Source organism: Panulirus ornatus, chromosome 21, assembly GCF_036320965.1.
Source record: "Panulirus ornatus isolate Po-2019 chromosome 21, ASM3632096v1, whole genome shotgun sequence".
In the NCBI taxonomy this organism is placed as follows: Eukaryota; Metazoa; Arthropoda; class Malacostraca; order Decapoda; family Palinuridae; genus Panulirus; species Panulirus ornatus.
Window position 1 is genome coordinate 29,515,571 of NC_092244.1, and position 18,938 is coordinate 29,534,508.

Genomic DNA, 18,938 nt, shown 5'->3' on the forward strand with positions numbered 1-18,938 from the left:
GGGGCTGTCATGACTATTGGTAAGTTTCGATGGTTAGTTTCTGATTCGTAGATGAATTTATAAGAAAATCTAGCTTCCGTTTACCTCGCCAAAGTCTGGGCAAACTCCGACGTAACTTTCGACGTAGTGAAAGATAGACCAGATGTTCTCGGTGTCTTTTTCAATTGATTTTGTGCATGATATATACGACAGATATTGCAAGGTCAAGGTTGGGGATTGTAAGGTGAGGTCACACCAGCGTAACATTAATGGTAACACGGTCATAGACAGTGTGGACACCAGCTTGTGTAGCCTGGTAGTGTAATGTAGCAATGATGACTTCGTTGTTCCACGTTGTTACCGACAGCGTTACCAAGTTGTTACGATGTGGTGGATCCATTGGTAACAATGTAACATCTGTCGGCTTCAGTGTTATCAGCAATGTTGTCACGCATTCACTTACATGTTAGCTACAGTATAATTGGGAACAGTGTTGGTGACACAACTCTCTCCCGTTGATGTTGATGCTGGCAACACTTGCTGTTAGTAATGGTGTAGACTGTATGTTGTTAGCAGTGTTACCAGAACATGTGTCGTTAGTTTGGACTCTATTTCATCCTTCTTACCAACAGTGTTACCAGCTTTTGCTTAAACCCTCGTGGTGGTGTAGCAGTTAGCATCCCTGACCGTGACGCATTCACGGGCCGCCCAGGGTCGAGCGCATAGATTCTAATCCTGGTTGCGGCAGTCGGTCCACAGTCAACCTAGCTGTTCATCCACCCCTAGGGGTTGGTCGATAGAACGGGTACCTTGCACAGTTTATGGTATATATATATATATATATATATATATATATATATATATATATATATATATGTATATATATATATATTCAAACTATTCGCCATTTCCAGCGATAGCGAGGTAGCGTTAAGAACAGAGGACTGGGCCTTTGAGGGAATACCCTCACTTGGCCCCCTTCTCTGTTCCTTCTTTTGGGAAAAAAAGAAAAAAAAAATATTTATTTTGCTTTGTTGCTGTCTCCCGCGTTAGCGAGGTAGCGCAAGGAAACAGACGAAAGAATGGCCTAACCCACCCACATACACATGTATATACAGACACGCCCACACAGCACATATACATACCTATACATCTCAACGTTTACATATATATACACACACAAACATGTACATATATACACATGTGCATAATTCATACTGTCTGCCCTTATTCATTCCGTCGCCACCCCACCACACATTAAATGACAACCCCCTCCCCCCGCATGTGCGCGAGATAGCGCCAGGAAAAGACAGCAAAGGCCACATTCATTCACACTCAGTCTCTAGCTGTCATGTATAATGCACCGAAACCACAACTCCCTTTCCACATCCAGGCCCCACAAAACTTTCCATGGTTTACCCCAGACGCTTTGCATGCCCTGGTTCAATCCATTGACAGCACGTCGACCCTGGTATACCACATCGTTCCAATTCACTCTATTCCTTGCACGCCTTTAACCCTCCTGCATGTTTACGACCCGATCACTCAAAATCTTTTTCACTCCATCTTTCCACCTCCAATTTGGTCTCCCACTTCTCCTCGTTCCCTCCACCTCTGACATATATCCTCTTTGTCAATCTTTCCTCACTCATTCTCTCTATTTGACCAAACCAATTCAAAACGCCCTCTTCTGCTCTCTCAACCACACTCTTTTTACTACCACACATCTCTTTTACCCTTTCATTACTTACTCGATCAAACCACCTCACACCACATACTGTCCTCAAACATCTCATTTCCAGCACATCCACTCTCCTCCACACAACTCTATCTATAGCCCACTCCTCGCAACCATATAACATTGTTGGAACCACTGTTCCTTCAAACATACCCATTTTTGGTTTCCAAGATAACGTTCTCGACTTCCACACATTTTTCAACGCTCCCAGAACTTTTACCCCTCCCCCACCCTATGATTCACTTCCGCTTCCATGGTTCCATCCCCTGCCAAATCCACTCCCAGATATCTAAAACACTTAACTTCCTCCAGTTTTTCTCCATTCATACTTACCTCCCAATTGACTAGTCCTTCAACCCTACTGTACCTAATAACCTTGCTCTTATTCACATTTACTCTCCGCTTTCTTCTTTCACACACTTTACCAAACTCAGTTACCAGCTTCTGCAGTTTCTCATCCGAATCAGCCACCAGCTCTGTATCATCAGCGAACAACAACTGACTCACTTCCCAAGCTCTCTCTTCCACAACAGACTGCATACTTGCCCCTCTTTCCAAAACTGTTGCATTCACCTCCCTAACAACCCCATCCATAAACAAATGAAACAACCATGGAAACATCACGCACCCCTGCCGTGAACCTACATTCACTGAGAACCAATCACTTTCCTCTCTTCCTACACGTACAGATGCCTTACATCCTCAATAAAAACTTTTTATTGCTTCTAACAGCTTATCTCCCACACCATATATTCTTAATACCTTCCACAGAGCATCTCTATCAACTCTTATCATATGCCTTCTCCAGATCCATAAATGCTACATACAAATCCATTTGCTTTTCTAAGTATTTCTCACATACATTCTTCAAAGCAAACACCTGATCCACACGTCCTCTACCACTTCTGAAACCAGACTGCTCTTCCCCAATCTGATGCTCTGTACATGCTTTCACCCTATCAATCAATACCCTCCCATAAAATTTCCCAGGAATACTCAATAAACTTATACCTCTGTAATTTGAGCACTCACTCTTATCCCCTTTGCCTTTGTACAATGGCACTATGCAAGCATTCCGCCAGTCCTCAGGCACCTCACCATGAGTCATACATACATTAAATAACCTTACCAACCAGTCAACAATACAATCACCCCCTTTTTTAATAAATTCCACTGCAAAATTATCCAAACCCACTGCCTTGCCGGCTTTCATCTTCCGCAAAGCTTTTACTACCTCTTCTCTGTTTACCAAATCTTTCTCCCTAACCCTCTCACTTTGCACACCACCTCGACCAATATACCCTATATCTGCCACTCTACCATCAAACACATTCAACAAACCTTCAAAATACTCACTCCATCTCCTCACATCACCACTACTTGTTATCACCTCCCCATTAGCCCCCTTCGCTGATGTTCCCATTTGTTCCCTTGTCTTACGCACTTTATTGACCTCCTTCCAAAACATCTTTTTATTCTCCCTAAAATTTAATGATACTCTCTCACCCCAACTTTCATTTGCCCTCTTTTTCACCTCTTGCACCTTTCTCTTGACCTCTTGCCTCTTTCTTTTATACATCTCCCATTCATTTGCATTATTTCCCTGCAAAAATCGTCCAAATGCCTCTCTCTTCTCTTTCACTGATAATCTTACTTCTTCTTCCCACCACTCACTACCCTTTCTAATCTGCCCACCTCCCATGCTACTCATGCCACAAGCATCTTTTGCACAAGCCATCACTGCTTCTCTAAATACATCCCATTCCTCCCCCACTCCCCTTACCGTCTTTGTTCTCACCTTTTTTATTCTGTACTCAGTCTCTCTTGGTACTTCCTCACACAAGTCTCCTTCCCAAGCTCACTTACTCTCACCACTTTCTTCACCCCAGCATTCTCTCTTCTTTTCTGAAAACCTCTACAAATCTTCACCTTCGCCTTCACAAGATAATGATCAGACAACCCTCCAGTTGCACCTCTCAGCACATTAACATCCAAAAAGTCTCTCGCGCGCCTATCAATTAACACGTAATCGAATAACGCTCTCTGGCCATCTCTCCTACTTACATACGTATACTTATGTATATCTCTTTTTAAACCAGGTATTCCCAATCACCAGTCCTTTTTCAGCACATAAATCTACAAGCTCTTCACCATTTCCATTTACGACACTGAACACCCCATGTACACCAATTATTCCCTCAACTGCCACATTACTCACCTTTGCATTCAAATCACCCATCATTATAACCCGGTCTCGTGCATCAAAACTACTAACACACTCATTCAGCTGCTCCCAAAACACTTGCCTCTCATGATCTTTCTTCTCATGCCCAGGTGCATATGCACCAATTATCACCCATCTCTCTCCATCCACTTTCAGTTTTACCCATATCAATCTAGAGTTTACTTTCTTACACTCTATCACATACTCCCACCACTCGTGTTTCAGGAGTAGTGCTACTCCTTCCCTTGCTCTTGTCCTCTCACTAACCCCTAATTTTACTCCCAAGACATTCCCAAACCACTCTTCCCCTTTACCCTTGAGCTTCTTTTCACTCAGAGCCAAAACATTTAGGTTCCTTTCCTCAAACATGCTACCTATCTCTCCTTTTTTCTCATCTCGGTTACATCCACACACATTTAGACACCCCAATCTGAGCCTTCGAGGAGGATGAGCACTCCCCGCGTGACTCCTTCTGTTTCCCCTTTTAGAGTGTTAAGATACAAGGAGGGGAGGGTTTCTAGCCCCCGCTCCCGTCCCCTTTAGTCGTTATATAGCGTTAATGGAATGGCCTTGATTAGGGCCTCAGCTGCCCGTGCCATCCCACCAAAGATAGAAAATCTGTTGTCAGTTAAAACTTTGGTAGCTTTCGCCCGCAATGTTAAGAAGAATGTTCCTAACACAGTTCCGTTGGTGTGGTCGTGACTCTCATAGATGACTACACAGTCACCTAGTCGCAATGTAAACAACATTTGTATTTAGTGAGTTCCCAACCTTACGTCGGAATGCTTCATGTGTCTCCATTTCTCTGACCACATACAAGTCATGTACATCTCCACATACGATATAGCACCAATGTTACCTATAGTCGAGCCTTGAGATAGCAGTGGCAACATCCTCCGTTTTACTGAATCTTGTTACTTGCTATATACACATGTTTGACCTCTACATACACGTGTTTGATCTCTCCGTACACGTGTTTGACCTCTACGTACACGTGTTTGATCTCTACGTACACGTGTTTGATCTCTACGTACACGTGTTTGACCTCTACATACACATGTTTGACCTCTACATACACGTGTTTGATCTCTCCGTACACGTGTTTGACCTCTACGTACACGTGTTTGATCTCTACGTACACGTGTTTGACCTCTACATACACGTGTTTGACCTCTACATACACATGTTTGATCTCTACATACACGTGTTTGACCTCTACATACACGTGTTTGACCTCTACATACACGTGTTTGATCTCTCCGTACACGTGTTTGACCTCTACGTACACGTGTTTGATCTCTACGTACACGTGTTTGATCTCTACGTACACGTGTTTGACCTCTACATACACATGTTTGACCTCTACATACACGTGTTTGATCTCTCCGTACACGTGTTTGACCTCTACGTACACGTGTTTGATCTCTACGTACACGTGTTTGACCTCTACATACACGTGTTTGACCTCTACATACACATGTTTGATCTCTACATACACGTGTTTGACCTCTACATACACGTGTTTGACCTCTACATACACGTGTTTGATCTCTACATACACGTGTTTGATCTCCACATACACGTGTTTGACCTCTACATACACGTGTTTGATCTCTACATACACGTGTTTGACCTCTACATACACGTGTTTGACCTCTACATACAAGTGTTTGACCTCTACATACACGTGTTTGATCTCTACATACACGTGTTTGATCTCTACATACACGTGTTTGAACTCTACATACACGTGTTTGACCTCTACATACACGTGTTTGACCTTACGTACACGTGTTTGACCTCTACGTACACGTGTTTGACCTCTACGTACACGTGTTTGACCTCTACATACACGTGTTTCATCTCTACATACACGTGCTTGACCTCTACGTACACGTGTTTGATTTCTGCATACACGTGTTTGACCTCTACGTACACGTGTTTGACCTCTACATACACGTCTTTGATCTCTACATACACGTGTTTGACCTCTACGTACACGTGTTTACCTCTACATACACGTGTTTGACCTCTACATACACGTGTTTGACCTCTACGTGCACGTGTTTGACCTCTACGTACACGTGTTTACCTCTACATACACGTGTTTACCTCTACATACACGTGTTTGACCTCTACGTACACGTGTTTGACCTCTACATACACGTCTTTGATCTCTACATACACGTGTTTGATCTCTACATACACGTGTTTGACCTCTACATACACGTGTTTGACCTCTACATACACGTGTTTGACCTCTACGTGCACGTGTTTGACCTCTACGTACACGTGTTTGACCTCTACATACACGTGTTTGACCTCTACATACACGTGTTTGACCTCTACATACACGTGTTTGACCTCTACGTGCACGTGTTTGATCTCTACGTACACGTGTTTGACCCCTACGTACACGTGTTTGACCTCTACATACGTGTTTGACCTCTACATACACGTGTTTGACCTCTACATACACGTGTTTGACCTCTACGTGCACGTGTTTGACCTCTACATACACGTGTTTGATCTCTACATACATGTGTTTGACCTCTACGTACACGTGTTTGATCTCTACATACACGTGTTTGATCTCTACATACACGTGTTTGATCTCTACATACACGTGTTTGATCTCTACATACACGTGTTTGACCTCTACATACACGTGTTTGATCTCTACATACACGTGTTTGATCTCTCCGTACACGTGTTTGACCTCTACATACACGTGTTTGACCTCTCCGTACACGTGTTTGATCTCTCCGTACACGTGTTTGACCTCTACATACCCGTGTTTGACCCCTACGTACACGTGTTTGATCTAGCTCATTATGATGGTAGATGGATCTATTGACTCATTATGATGGTAGATGGATCAACTGACGTGTAATTGCTTTCGTCTACTTGATACGTTCGTCTACTTGACTCGCAAAAAAGACTCATTTTCTTCCTCTTTACAGTTTTTAAAGTTATAGTTGACAGTCAAATATTGCGTCGAACAAACTCACTTGAGCGTTGGTTCAGCTGAAGTATCATCTGTGTTAGTATGCTCTCTAAGGCCTTTCCGAGTGGGAACCTGGAATGGTTTCATATGAATAAGTTGCACCTGAGCATATTTGTGTCTGACCACAGAGACGAGCACGGTACATTCTGATCTCACGGTAGTTAAGGTAAGTAGTGAGGACATAGCAACAGATATAGACACAGTGGTATATAAAACACTTGGACATATAAGGTAGGCGTTGAACAGAGAATGATGTGAATGGTTGGGTTATCTTGGTACAGAAATGTATGTGACCATTACTGAGTTAGTGAGACGCGTCAGTCAGTGTCTAACGAAGATGTAAGTCCATTAAACTGTTTGTACCTATGTTCGATATCATATCAGCGTTGTGGATAACAAGAGTTTTACTGAAGACGATGGATTCTGTCACTGGTGACCCAGTCGACGAAGGACAGTCAGACACAAGAGTGTGTTCCCGAGCCTCACAACGGAGTGTAAACAACACGAAAAGCAAGGATCCCATTATTCAGCCGAAATGACGTCAGAATTCAGCCCGTTTTCTCTGGTGTTTATAGCTTTTAGAAAATGTAACGTAAACATGATTTTAGTGTTTTTCCGTTATTCATGGAAGTTCTATCGGTGAAAGAGGATAACACTGTAATACAGTGAGTACAGTAAGAATTTCACGGACTTGTGGTCAGCAAGCAGACTTTTGATTAGTATATATTGATTGATATCCGCCTGGTTCCTCATGGTCCTGCATGTCATTATCCAGTGACCGACATGGCATGGATAAAACGTGCTACCTCGAGCAAAAGGAAAAGTAAAGGAAAAATAAAGAAATGATTTAGGGCACCACAGGTGTTTGTAGACATGATTCAAAGGAAGAGAGTAATATGATAAGGGAAAGATAGAAGGAGTAGAATTCAACGGATTAGCTGTTCGGGGGAAGAAGGAGGCCTCATAACGGCTTGTCCTCGAGTGGCCAGTCTCCTCACAGAAAATGTAGGAAGCAGCAGCAGCCAAACGCGTGCACAGCACAGGTCCCAAGCCTTGGGATCGGCGACACACGCAGACAATTAACGAGAACATCCATTATGATTACTGATTACCGTTTTAGACTTAGGGATGAAAACATATGATTTATGGTATTGTATAATGGTCGAATATACCTTGCAATTTTTCCAGAAAAAAACTGGATTTGTTTGGGCTGGGTTGCATTATTTGCCAATTTAAAATCAAGACATCCAACCTAGACCTTGTCAATGGACATATATGCACTTAGAAATTACCGTCCACAGACAGAGCTTGTAAAAGCAGCACCTGTGATAGCTACATTGCCCACGTTGTAAGATTCTGGTCTCTTAACTCCATATTAATGGCACAACATTACACATTAAGTAAGTACTATAAGAACACACACTGGTTTATAGCAAACCATTAACGTAATTTCGGTTTCTGTAGCGAGTGTATTGGTTCTGTATGGTGGTTGCTCTGGCCACGGCCATCTGACAGATGCTGTAGGAGAAGCAATGAATTCAGTTGTACAATCAAGGATAGAACATGTCACTGTGATCACACTGTCTCGGTACCCCTGGGTAACCGCCTGCGAAGATATGAGTAAAGCAATATTTGGAGGGTAACAGCGCGCCACAAGAGTCATTGGGAAACGTGGACGATGTCTGACTAAAAGTCATTTTCCTACACCATTCTGGTAACAAGCACACGGGACCTTAGCCACTATGTAATCCAGACGAATGTTGAGTAATGCAAATCATGTCACTGGAATGAGACAACGCTTTGCGAGGTAGTGAATCCTCGATAATGCTTCGAGATGGTAGACCAACGGGTTCATTCAGGGTTCAGAACCTCTGAGATGACTACGTTCGTTGGCCGAGTTGTAGTGGTGAATGAGAGTACTGTGGCAAGTGCTCTGGTTATCTGATGTGTTGTAGTTGTGAGCGATAAGAGTGCGACAAGTGGTCCGGGAAACGTAGCAAGGTCAAGGAGAGATTGTACCGCGCCAGTGAAGCGGTGGAGCCTTCCTGGAATTAGAGGAAAGGTCACTGAGACACTTGGGGTCGAACTCAGGTTATTGACAGAAGTGAGAGTTAAAGAGGTTAGGATGTGTGTGACCACTGGTGACTCGTTGTTAGTGACTAAGTAGCAGCCAGCTGGCTCCTCGGCTTAAGAGTTGACTGACCTTTTCATCAACACAGGTCTTCCTGGCACCATGTTTATGAGTGAAATATGTTACACGATGCTTGTGTGAGCAAACTTACATGGCCGCTCACCCATATTCAGATGTACTTGAAGGTTTTGACAACTGGTAATGGTAGTTAACAAGAGAACTCACGTGGTAATTCATTACACTGAACTATTGGTGTATATTGTTCATCCAGGCGACAGCCTTCCATGATCCATCCCCGATCGTGTCATCAACCATATAGGTTATTACAGTTAGATAAGCAGGTTTGATTACCAGTTGAGCTCAACGTCGAAATCAGCTTCGGGAAGTCTTTACTTTTGTTTTGGATATGAACGATTCAGGACAACACGCAAACTCTAACAGACCACTGGGTTCTTTCGAAGCATTTGGTCCGCGTGTGGCAAGAATTCGCACCACCGTCCACCCTCTCCATAAGCAGACTCCCCCATACGTTTACACAGCAGTAGACCACACTGACGTTGGTATACTTCAATTGTAAACCTCTTCCTCTGACGAGGTTAGGTTAGGTTTGCATAGGTTCTGTTTGATCGTATTTTGTTAACCCCACGATCTCAGACGCTGATAACTTCCCAGATTTTCATAAGTGACCAGACGCCTTGTTTAATCATGTAGGGTAAAAGCTGATGCTCCATATCAAACTCGAAGTACTGTATACTACCATTACACAAGAGAATTACAAAATGCCCGAGGTTAATAGTAATGCGGAGCTAAACTAGAATTTGACACACACACACACACAGGATTTCCATATTGTTACATTCCTGCACGAGTTACAACTTTCAGCAGTCAGTATAATTTATATTTATGTAAGGATTAACTATAGCACATTTTACGATCAAATCCCGTATCATTAGGTTTACAGTAGTTATGTACTTGATTCTTCTGGTATCATAAGGTTCACTGTCTATATCAACTATACATATGTTTGTGAAAAAAAAACCCTAATGACTATGACCATGAAAATTAATTAAGGTTGCTTTGTAGGATGGGATAATAGCAGGTGAAGAAAGGCACTGGAGTACAACTGTGATACTAAGAAGTACACTCTTAAATGTGGATTTGGTGTGAACTATGATCAGTGGTGGGTGGGCAAACCAAGCCACACTTGACTAGTACACTAAAATGGGTTTGCTCTGGTATACACTAGTTAAGGTAGGCTAGTCAGTACACAAACAGTAGTGGGCCATCCTCTACACAGGTAAGGGTGGACTAAGCCAGTACACACAGTAGTGGGTCATCCTCTGCACAGGTAAGTGTGGACTATCCAGTACACACAGTAGTGGGTCATCCTCTGCACAGGTAAGTGTGGACTCTCCAGTACACACAGTAGTGGGTCATCCTCTACACAGGTAATGGTAGGCTAGTCAGTACACAGAGTACTGGGCCATCCTCTGCACAGGTAAGGGTGGACTGGTCCGGACACAGGCATAAATGGATTAACAATAACACAGACAGTGACTCCCCTTGATCACTCCGACTGTCACTAAGTGAAGGCCACTTTGTTCAATTAACTTTCGTTCAATATAAAGTACATCATTCTCCTGGTGGGAGAAATATTGTCGTAATACACTGTGGTGATTGTACTGTAGATAAATATCAACATTTATTTCTACACAAATAAACAGGTAAATCAGTACGTCAGGATGTACTCATCTCTCTAAGAGAATTTGATTTTCTGTAAATTATCCAAGGGCCTAATATCCTGGGCGGCTTTGAAAATGATATGATCCGACTCTCCTTAAATTATCATTGAATTTTGATTTCATGTTTATGTTAAACATACCAGGTATTTGGAAATGTTCCAAGCTTGTGTAGTTACATTTAGAAATAAATACTGTGTACATTAGACGTAGTCTCATTATATCCTTAAAAGAACCCAAGGAAGGTGAGTGGAAGGTGAGCAAGAATATTCTGGCCTCAGGGTCCTACAGTCTTTAATACGCCACTGATGACAGGAAGCTGTTACAAGCCAAGGATTGTACACTCATGACCTGTACCAAAGTGTATGACATTGCTTGCATGAATAAGAGAAATTTGTTCTCAGCTTTGTAGCTGCGAAGAGGAGGTTGAATTGTTAGTAGAAGATAAGATGCATTAAGGAAAATATAAGCACAACTCGACCACAATCAGCAAGAAGTCAATTTCACATCAGTGTCTTTTACACCATCGACTGTTGAATTGGACCGAGAAAAGGCTTTGTATTAAGCTGTCAATACCAGTGTCGGTGTACTGACTGACGTGAGCATTGTTGAAGGAAATGATATCACTGAAACACGTCAAATGGCTGCAAGGTTGCAATAGGCATATCTGGAGGACTGCTTCCCTGATGAATTCCTTTATTATGTTCAGTGCACAAAGGGCAAGTCACATGTAATGATAAGACCCTTTAAATGCACCTTGTGAACTAGACACTTCACAACTGGATATGCTTTTGCCCAACATATGAGTTGCTTTGAATATTTAAGTAACAATTATGGCGTCAAATGCTGGAGGGGATCGAGGTATTAAAATATTTAGAAACTCACATTCCACACAAGCGTTACTGAATGTTAACCCAGCATGCTATCGACTCTGTGACCAGCTTACATAAGATTTGTGTAGTGTTATAATTTCATGCTTCAAGTGTGAGGAATTAACGGTTAATATAGTGCCTGGGACCTCAAGGTAGCTTAACTCTCACAGGGGTTCCACAAGTGAACTCAGGTATGAGGTATCATGCGTTAAGTTGAATTCTGATATTTTATATTACTGGCTTTCATGCGTGTTATCTGCGTCTCTGAATGATGGAACTTGGATCATACGGCTGGCATATTCGTCCAATCGAGGAAGATCTATTTGGGAAATATTACTCTCCCAGGCTAATGTGGTGCCAGTCTATCACGAAAGCGATATTTAGTACTGACCCCAGCGATAAGATAGCATCACAATAATCACCTGCTCTGTGTCTGACATCTCTGATGACATTTGGTTTGATAATTTCGGCAAAGAAGCGATGACAAGTTCCATCGAAATTTGAAAGATTCCAAAAGGTGGTGTTAATGGTCACAATAACACCATAAAAGATAGTATACATATCAATACAATGATCATAATCAAAGCACATGATTAGCAGTATAAGAATGCTTTACCATTAAGCACATTTTACTTAATGTGTCACCTACGAGAAAGTTTTTTTTTCCCCCCTAACCTTTCTCTACACGTTCTCCTTTACAAGTTACAAGCTTATCCATAAGATAGCGTTAGTGGTGGCAATATATGGGATCTTCATAAAACCTTTAGTAATCTAGGGTAGTTACCCTTCTCAAATACATTCGACGTCGTTCAAATATGTGACGTCAGATGTTTATGTCAGTTAACCCGGAGCGCTGGTGGCTTAAGGATGTATCCAGTGTCTCTGTGTTTGTACAGTGGTTTTAAGCCCGTTTTTTGGACAGTGTTACGCTGTGAGAACTGTTGACATACCAGTGGATATAAGAACAATGGCTAATGATCCTAAATCGTCTTAATCTGGTGTACAGACATTCAGAGAGTGTAAACATTCAGTTGTCGATGCCATGAAGATCACACACACACACACACACACACACACACACACACAAGTGTTCGTCACAAGAGGCTGCTAAATGGAGGTCCAATTATTATACTGCTATACATTTGGATAGAGAAGTCATACTGAGGACGCTGCATGACCTGGACGAGGTAAGCAAGTTTTCGTTGAAATCATAAGACATGTTTGACGCCAGCGGTGAATCACTGAACGAAACCCAGGACACAAGTGGGTAGAGTTGTCGCCGTATGATTCATCGTCAAATCCTTATTATGCTTTACTTCTGGTAAAATTTATAGACGATATGAGTGAATAGTTATGTTATCTATACATTACGTAGAAGCTGTACATTTTTACATATGGACATTAAGAATATACTTTGATTACGTGATTACGTATCGAGATATTTTTTTTATACGTCTATTTAAAAGAAACTCTAAATGAGCTTTGTGTGATCATTTTGATGAAGAAATAGATAATTTCATCTGAGATAGATCGTATATTATCAGAAAAGACGTCAACATGTTTGGCTGGTAGGGTGAAGTACATGGAGACCCCGAGACCGTGAGCGGATGGGAGGGTGGAAGGCGCCTGCCTCAGACCTGAGAGTGTTAACACGCCTCTGGATTACAGCCCAAGTTTTCACCTCAACTTTTTTACACGTTGTATCTATATATGTTGGTGACGTCACCTGATGTTGTGACGTCACTGTTCCATGATGAGGTCGGCCTGATGACGTCGACTTCAAAGTGGTTTTGACGTCAGCACAGAAATGTTAGGAAGATATGATCATATATTTCTTACTGTTCACTCTTTAGTAATGTTTCCTCCTGTGCTACGGTACATAGGCTGAGTTTATCATCATCTTTTAGACCTGTGGATTCCACTCGTGTGTATGTTTTTCATATGTTTCTTGATATAAAGTTTATATTAAGTCTCTATAGTATCCTATAACGTGTTATGGGATCTTATGTAATGATAATTCTTCTTAACAACACTGCCATTTTATATGACCCCTTGATATGCCTTACTATATAGTAACCTGTTGCTTCTTATTGAACCTACAGTATGTCTTCAACTGTACATATAGGTTGTGTTTCGCTGTAACTACTGGTCATCATCTGCTGTACCTAATCTTAGTTTTTAGCTGTACCTACAGGTCGTCTTCTACTGTAAATACAAGTCGTCTTCTTCTGTACCTCCAGGTCATCTTCTACTGTACCTACAGGTCGTCTTCTTCTGTACCTCCAGGTCATCTTCTACTGTACCTACAGGTCGACTTCTTCTGTACTTCCAGGTTGTCTTCTACTGTACCTACAGGTCGTCTTCTACTGTACCTACAGGTCGTCTTCTACTATACCTACAGGTTATCTTCTACAGTACCTCCAGGTTGTCTTCTACTGTACCTACAGGTTATCTTCTACTGTACCTCCAGGTTGTCTTCTACTGTACCTCCAGGTCGTCTTCTATGTACCTCCAGGTTGTCTTCTACTGTATCTACAGGTCGTCTTCTACTGTACCTCCAGTTCTTCTTCTACTGTACCTACAGGTCGTCTTCTACTGTACCTCCAGGTCGTCTTCTACTGTACCTCCAGGTCGTCTTCTACTGTACCTCCAGGTTGTCTTCTACTGTACCTACAGGTCATCTTCTACTGTACCTCCAGGTCGTCTTCTACTGTACCTCCAGGTCTTCTTCTACTGTACCTACAGGTCGTCTTCTACTATACCTACAGGTTATCTTCTACAGTACCTCCAGGTTGTCTTCTACTGTACCTACAGGTTATCTTCTACTGTACCTCCAGGTTGTCTTCTACTGTACCTCCAGGTCGTCTTCTATGTACCTCCAGGTTGTCTTCTACTGTATCTACAGGTCGTCTTCTACTGTACCTCCAGTTCTTCTTCTACTGTACCTACAGGTCGTCTTCTACTGTACCTCCAGGTTATCTTCTGCTGTACCTCCAGGTCGTCTTCTACTGTACCTCCAGGTTGTCTTCTACTGTACCTACAGGTCATCTTCTACTGTACCTCCAGGTCGTCTTCTACTGTACCTCCAGGTCTTCTTCTACTGTACCTCCAGGTTGTCTTCTACTGTACCTACAGGTCGTCTTCTACTATACCTACAGGTTATCTTCTACTGTACCTCCAGGTTGTCTTCTACTATACCTACAGGTCATCTTCTACTGTACCTCCAGGTCGTCTTCCACTGTACCTCCAGGTCTTCTTCTACTGTACCTCCAAGTTGTCTTCTACTGTACCTACAGGCCGTCTTCTACTATACCTACAGGTTATCTTCTACTGTACCTCCAGGTTGTCTTCTACTATACCTACAGGTCATCTTCTACTGTACCTCCAGGTCGTCTTCTACTGTACCTCCAGTTCTTCTTCTACTGTACCTACAGGTCGTCTTCTACTGTACCTCCAGGTCGTCTTCTATGTACCTCCAGGTTGTCTTCTACTGTACCTACAGGTCGTCTTCTACTGTACCTCCAGGTTATCTTCTGCTGTACCTACAGGTTATCTTCTACTGTACCTCCAGGTCGTCTTCTACTGTACCTCCAGGTTGTCTTCTACTGTACCTCCAGGTTGTCTTCTACTGTACCTCCAGGTTGTCTTCTACTGTACCTCCAGGTCGTCTTCTACTGTACCTCCAGGTTGTCTTCTGCTGTACCTCCAGGTTGTCTTCTACTGTACCTCCAGGTCGTCTTCTACTGTACCTCCAGGTTGTCTTCTACTGTACCTCCAGGTCGTCTTCTACTGTACCTCCAGGTCGTCTTCTACTGTACCTCCAGGTTGTCTTCTACTGTACCTCTAGGTCGTCTTCTATGTACCTCCAGGTTGTCTTCTACTGTACCTCCAGGTTGTCTTCTACTGTACCTCCAGGTTGTCTTCTACTGTACCTCCAGGTCGTCTTCTACTATACCTCCAGGTTGTCTTCTGCTGTACCTCCAGGTTGTCTTCTACTGTACCTCCAGGTCGTCTTCTACTGTACCTCCAGGTTGTCTTCTACTGTACCTCCAGGTCGTCTTCTACTGTACCTCCAGGTCGTCTTCTACTGTACCTCCAGGTTGTCTTCTACTGTACCTCCAGGTCGTCTTCTATGTACCTCCAGGTTGTCTTCTACTGTACCTACAGGTTGTCTTCTACTGTACCTCCAGGTTGTTCTGCTATACCTCCAGGTTGTCTTCTGTTATACCTCCAGGTTGTCTTCTACTGTACCTCCAGGTCGTCTTCTACTGTACCTCCAGGTCGTCTTCTACTGTACCTCCAGGTCGTCTTCTACTGTACCTCCAGGTCGTCTTCTACTGTACCTCCAGGTTGTCTTCTACTGTACCTCCAGGTTGTTCTGCTATACCTCCAGGTTGTCTTCTGTTATACCTCCAGGTTGTCTTCTGTTATACCTCCGGGTTATCTTCTGCTGCACCGCCAGTTTGTCTTCTACTGGACCTCCAGGTTGCCTTCTGCTGCACCTCCAAGCTGTTTCCTCCTCCTCCAGGTTTTCTGCTGTTGTACCTTCAGGTTTTCCTCTGCTGTACCTTCAGGTTGTCTTCTGCTGGACCCAGACCCCAGGTTTTCCTCTGCTGTACCTCCTGGTTGTTTTCTGCTGTACCTCCAGCTTGTCTTCTGCTGGACCTCCAACCTGTTTCCTCCTCCTCCAGATTGTCTTCTGCTATACCTCCAGGTTGTCTTCTGCTGCACCTGCAGGTTGTTTGCTGCACCTCCAGGTTGTCTTCTGCTGCATTTTTTTTGTTGAACCTTCAATTTGCCTCTTTATTTCTGGATGCCACTACGCCACTATAATGGCCTTTGGCGCTGCCAAAGTGACTTTAAAGTAAACCTTCAATTTGTCTCTTTTTGGACGCCGTTATGCCCCTGTAATAGCCTTTAGCGCCGCCAAAGGAGATTTAGATTAAACTTTCAATTTCCCTCTTTATTTTTGGATGCTACCACGCCACTCTATTGGCCTTTGGCACCGCCAAAGGGGATATAGATTAAACCTTCAATTTCTCTCTTCATTTTGGATGCCGTTACGCCACTCTTCTGGCCTTTGGCACCCCCAAGGGGCTTTAAAATAAACCTTCAATTTGTTTCTTTCCGTGTGGACAACGCTATTCCCCTATAGTGGTCTTTGGCGCCGTCAAAGGGGATTTAAATTAAAACTTCAATTTCCTTCTTTATTTTTGTATGCCGCCACGCCACTCTATTGGCCTTTGCCATCCCCAAAGAGGCTTTAAAGTAAACCTTCAATATGTCTCTTTCCCTCTGGATACCGATATGCCCCTGCCTTTGGTGCCCCAAAGGGGCTTTAGATTAAACCTTTGATTTCCCTCTTTATTTTTGTATGCCTCCACGCCACTCTCTTGGCCTTTTGCATACCGAAAGAGGCTTTAGACTAAACCTTCCATTTGTCTCTTTAACTTTAGATGCCGCTATGCCCCTGTAATGGCCTTTGGCGCCGTAAAAGTGGATTTAGATCAAACTTCCAATTTCTCTCTTTATTTTTGGATGCCGCCATGCCTCTTTATTTACCTTTGGCATCCCCAAAGGGGTTTTAAAGTAAGCCCTCAGTTTGTCTCTTTCCCTTATGATGCCATATTGCATCAGGAAGGGACGCGCCAATGCGCCAGGATATAAGGTGCGGATGCATGTCAGCTGATGAGAGGGTCGTTTGAAAGTGAGCGGCTTTGGTGTTAAGACGAGTTGAGCGTTGTTGTGTCTCAGGGTTGGGGAGAACTTCTCGTCGTGTGCCAGAGAGCATCCGCCATAGTAAACTATCGCACATCGGGGCATAAACCCACGACGTGTGGTCGAAACAAAGCCACTAATGTCTGCTATGGAGAAAGTAGCGTTTCTTCGCCATCAGACAGGAAGCCGCCCTCGTGTGCCAGGGAGTTAGTGGGAATAGTGTGTCCTAGAGTGAGGTGTCGACGTGTGCTAGAGACAAAGACAGAGAATCTATCAGCGTGAGCAGCCTTTCTTTGCCATGGTAGTGTGTTAGGAAGTGAGCAGAGGTTTTGTGTTGTCGCCACTGTAGCAGTGTGAGGCAGGAAGCCAGCCTTGTGTATCAGTGAGTTAGTCATGTATTGTGTCATGGTGTGAACTACCTACGTATGTTACAGATGAAGCCACCGACGTTTCTTTAGGGAATAATCAGCGATGTTTGCCTCTGAGGCATGTGTGTCAGGCAGGAAACCATCGTTACTGAGTTAGGCAATGTAGTGTATCTTGGAGTGAGCTACCGACGTGTATCAGGCACGAAGCCACCGACGTCTGTCAGGGAGTGAGCAGTCTTTTTAGTGTGTCATGTTGTGTTGTGTGTCCCAGAGATAATCGAATTTGTTTGCCATGAAGTGAGCTACCGACACGTGTCTTAGAAACGAAGCTCATCGATGACTGTTGGAGAGTGAGCAGAGTTTTCTGAGTTCGTCGTAGTAATGTGTGGTGAAGTAAGCTACCGACGTGTATCAGAGACTGAGCCACCGACGCCTGTCGAGAGTGAGCAATGCTTCCTTTTCACCTTTGTAGTGTGTAAGGCAGGAAGCCGCAATGTGTGTGTATAAACGAATTAGTCGAAGTAGATTGTCGAGGAATGAACCAACGACGCCAAACTAAAGCGTCCCTTTAAGACATTTGTTCCACCTAATGCCAGACGATAATAGTCAACTTGCATGGCTTATTGCTCGTCAAAGTCAAACTTCACATTGAGACTCTGATTCAGGCTAACGCTACATGGTTTTATATAGGTCTTCTGGGGCACGTAGGTCGTCAAAGTAAAGTTACACTTTAAGAATTTTCCTCTGGCTAACACTTGTGCTCGGCTACATGGGTCATCAAAGTAAAACTTCACTTTGAGAACTTTATTCTAGCCGAAGCCAGACGATTTTAATCAGCTTTTGAGAGCTCTACAGGTAGTCAAAGTTAAGCTTTCCTCTACGAATTCTATTCTGCCAGACGCTAGACGATTTGATGCAGCTTCTGCTGGCTATAAAGGTCATTAAGGTCAAGCTTAGCTTATTGAATTGTATTCTGGCCGAGGTCAGATGACACAAGCTCCTGCGGGCTCCACTAGTGGGTCATCAGTGGAAAGATTCACTGTAGGGCAAATTCATTCCACATGACGCCAGGCGATGTTATTCCACATGACGCCAGGCGATGTTGTTCCACATGACGCCAGGCGTTGTTGTTCCACATGACGCCAGACGATGTTATTCCACA